Source organism: Gossypium arboreum, chromosome 8 (genome assembly GCF_025698485.1).
Source record: "Gossypium arboreum isolate Shixiya-1 chromosome 8, ASM2569848v2, whole genome shotgun sequence".
Taxonomy (NCBI): Eukaryota; Viridiplantae; Streptophyta; class Magnoliopsida; order Malvales; family Malvaceae; genus Gossypium; species Gossypium arboreum.
The window spans coordinates 41,407,068-41,411,536 of record NC_069077.1 but is presented as its reverse complement, the minus strand read 5'-3'; the positions used below and the strand labels follow the sequence as shown (position 1 = coordinate 41,411,536).

Genomic DNA, 4,469 nt, shown 5'->3' with positions numbered 1-4,469 from the left:
TAACATAGTATCTATGCACTTATGTAGATATACATATATATGGTATTTTAAGTATAATTGTTCATTTGATAAGGTTGGCTAATAGTTCAAGTAAGGATTACTATATTCGATATGTACATGAATTGAGGCAATAGGTTCGGTAATTAGCTTAAGACATACGGGCAATATCATATGTCCAATCATAGTTAAACATTCGATAATTGTGATTCTTTGGCTACAATGTTTGAATATCACTATGGGGAGAATATATGATCGGTTGCCTAATATTTAGTTTGAAATGAATCTTAATAAATAGATATTTGTATATAGTAAAGTTGGATAAGTAATTGAATAAATTCATTTGTTTTATTAAGCTCAAGAGCAAAGGGAACTAAGTCCGATAAAGGAAAGGAAAAGTAATCGAATAGCCGTTGAAGTCATTCGACAACATTCGAGGTAAGTCTTTGAGTAATGGAACTTAGTTTATGATTTGATTAAGCCATGACATATAATCATAACAAATAAACGACGATATAATGATTCTACTTGAATTATATATCGAGGTAATTAGTTTATACTATGACTAGTAGCCGAATGTGTAAAGAGATCATGCTTTTGTATGTGGCTATTCAAATTAAAATGGTAATGGTTGATAAATGTCTTGTGTTTGAGTTCTAGTAACGAAAATGAAAAATAGATGTGTTATGATTTATTGATATATGTGCATGATTATTCGGATGATATCCGGCTAAGACCAAGGCACTTTGTGCTAGTGACTATATCCGGTTAAGTCCCAAAGCATTTGCGCTTAGTGACGATATCCGGGCTAAGACCAAGGCATTTTGTGCTAGTGACTATATCCCGCTAAGTCCTGAAGGAATTTGTGCGAGTTACTATATCAAAGCTAAGTCCGAAGGCATTTGTGCGATTTGTTATATCCGGTTAAATCCTCAAGGTACTTGGGTTTGGAAATGAGCGATCTTGCTGTAATAATTTCAATTAATACGCTCATAAAATCCAAACAATAAGGTATGTTTCAGATATGCATCGAAAGTTGATTTTCTTTTAAATAGTATTCGCTCAATTGATTAACAAACTTAGGCCTTAGTTAGGTTTGATCCTTGTGTATGAATATCTTTGGTTGAAGCGTGAAGTAAATGTGATTTTGGGAATATGCGTATATGCAATTATTCATTTAGTCATATGAACGCTATACTTTAGTCGTAAATAATTTCATTACTTAAACTTACTAAGCATTAAAATGCTTATTCCGTTGCTTTGATTCTCTGTTTTATAGATTTTATTCGTCAGCTATCGAACTCGGGAGTGTTAAAGTCGAAGTCGTCCACACTGTCAAAGCCCTTTTGGTACTCTTTTAGTTGAACTTTGATAATGGCATGTATAGGACTGACCTTTGTTGTTAATCAAGTACCTTTTGGTAATGTATATATTCGGATAGCCATGCGAAAATGGCTTATACATATTTTGAGCATAGCATTATAATCATTTTGTATATTGTTCATTGAGTGGCATGGAAATGCTTGGTAATGATTAGCCATTTGAATGGTTAATCACAATCATTTTGGTGCTATGTATGACAAATGGCTAGTTGACTCATGGAAAACTATGAAATAGGTGAAATTTACCTTAAACTAGATGCTGACAGCAGCAGAGATGTGAGTTTGAAAAATCACTAAAAATAGTAGAAATGTAATTAAATAATGAATAAATTATGTAATTGAATCTTGATGAGTCTATTCTCATATGAAGAAACGGAACGACCATATGAGCCGTATTTTATGAGATGTTTAAGTTTTCGTGAAACAGGGCCAGAGCGATTTCTGGATTCCCTGTTCTGACTTTGGAAATTCACTATAAATTAACCAAAGATAATTATAAGTCATGCCTTATATTCACAGATTCCTTTTTGAGTCTAGTTTCATTAGAAATAAATTGAATAAGCATTGAAGTCCTGTACAAGGAGATATCTAAGTCGTAATGCATGAAGGTCAGAGTAGTCGAACCATGAAACAGGGGAGGCTTTAACTAATAAACTGTACTAATTTTCGCGACCAAAAATTCTAGAAAAAAATTTTTAGATAGATATATGAGTCTAGTTTCAGCAAAAATTTACAGAATTAGTTTTCAAGTTTTGGAACTCGAGATATAATTTTTAAAGTGACTGTGATGCAGTTAGCCAGCTTGTCTGGAAATTTTAAAATGAACTGTGTAAGCAAATGAATTAAGTCCGTTAACACCCCGTGTTCGACTCCGGTAACGGTCTTAGGTACGGGGCGTTACATTTTTCGCCGGCTAAAACAGCCAAATTACGTAATGATATCTCCTCTTTTGTACAGATGGATTTGGAAACACTCTATGATGCATGGGAGAGATAGAAGGACCTTTTGCGAAGGTGCCCTCACCATGGGTTACACTCTGGCTACAGGTTCAAATGTTTCACAATGGCCTGAATTCTTCGACTCGATAGATAATTGACACAGCTGCTGGTGGAACTATCAAGAATAAGACACCTAAGGATGCTTATGAATTTATAGAAAAGATGTCACTGAATAATTATTAGTGGCAAGTCATGAGGACAGAACCAACGAAAACAGCTTGCATTTTTAACGTCGATTCAGTCACCATGCTCTCTAATCAGGTAGAACTTTTGAATAGAAAAATTGACGGTTTTCTTGGTTCTTCACAGGTTCACCTAGTAATGCAGTGCGAAGCAAATGGAGGTGGATCCAGCAATTCAGAATACCCACCCTATGGCCACAACATGGAAAACGAGCCAAATTTCTCAAAATAATCCTTATAGTAATACTTAAAATGCAGGATGGAGGAACCACCCAAATTTCTCATGGGGAGGCCAAGGGAATCAGAGACCGCCACAACCTCCAGGCTTCCAACAATAACCTTACCATCAAGAGAAAAATTCAAACCTTGAGGAGATGCTAACAAAATTCATCTCGGTGTCAGAAACTCATTTCCAGAATACCAAGACAGCACTTAAGAAACAACAAGCGTAGATCCAAGGGCTCAAAACTCAGATAGGTCAGCTCATTAAATTGATATCTGAACGACCACAAGGTAACCTACCGAGTGACACTGAATCTAACCCAAGGGAGCACCTTAATGCAATTACCATTCAAGATGAGGAAGGGTTAGTTGCACCTGAACCAGAACTGAGGCAAGAAACTGTAGTAAGTAAAGGTAAAGGTGCGGTGGACCACAATGACCAAAAATCGGTAAGTAAAGACTACAAACCTCGTGTGCCATACCGCAACGCGATAAAGAAAGACCACACAGACGAACAATTCGATAAATTCCTTAAATTATTAAAGAAGTTACATATTAACTTACCTTTTATTGAAGCTCTTTCACAGATGCCAAACGCAGTTAAATTCTTAAAAGAGCTTTTAACAAATAAGTGGAAGTTGGATGAGGCGTCGTATGTAGAGCTAAATGCGGTTTCCTCAGCCATACTACAGAATAAGCTGGCCAAAAAATTAAAAGATCTAGGGAGTTTTATGATTCCTTATTTAATTGGTAGCCTAGATGTTAATAATGCTGTGGCTGATTTAGGGGCTAGTATCAATGTCATGCATTACAAAATGTTTAAGCAACTAGGTCTTGGGAAACCCAAACAAACTAGCATGAGTATTCAACTAGCCGATAAAACAATCAGATTTCCTAAGGGGATTATTGAAGATGTACTCATTAAAATTGACAAATTTATATTTCCAGTTGATTTCGTTGTTCTAGACATAGTGGAGGATAGTAATGTTCCTTTAATTTTAGGGAGACCTTTTTTAGCCACCGCTAAAACAAAAATTGATGTGGGCACAGGTGAACTCACACTTCGTGTGGGAGACGAAACAATTTGGCAGTTTCGAAGCACGATTCACATGGGCGTGTCTCTGCCGAGCCCAAGTTGAGTCCAATTCGAAAAAGGCTAATTTTGAGGGCTCTTAGGCATTCCAAAGCCTATAAATACACCCTAGAGGAGGAAGAGGGGGGACACACAGTGTAGGGGGTAAGGAATTACCCTAAGAAATCCGATTGATCTATCTCAGAAGCTGGATTCATCATCAAGACTGAAGATCTCTCCTCAATTTCCCTTTAGGAGTTTTGGGTTTTCTTTATGTTTTGTATTCTTTATTATTCTGAGATGTTTTCTTATTTAGTTATGAACTAAATCCCCTAAATACCTTAGGGGAATGAAACCTAAGACGAATCTTGTTATTATTTTCTGAATTTTATGATAAATATTTAACTTGTTCTTAATTATGTGTTCCTAATTCTTGTTTTGATATCCCAGGATTCTGATTCAAGATAAGCTCTTATTTAGTGGAGGAATAGACCCTGTCTAAGAGAACATTTGTCATAATTAAGTGGAGTTGATTGCGCGCCTAGACATAGGGTGACAAGATTTTGCTGGATTAGGGTGAAACCTAATAAGGGGATCCATGGATCGAGTTAATGCA

General features: G+C 36.0%; 1 non-coding gene across 1 annotated transcript; it reads right to left on the bottom strand.

Moving 5' to 3' along the window:
* Positions 1–2,303: 2,303 nt before the first annotated feature.
* On the bottom strand, positions 2,304–2,410 carry LOC128280275 (small nucleolar RNA R71). The gene has a single exon (XR_008270455.1). It is a non-coding gene; the product is annotated as a small nucleolar RNA R71 (small nucleolar RNA).
* Positions 2,411–4,469: the final 2,059 nt, after the last annotated feature.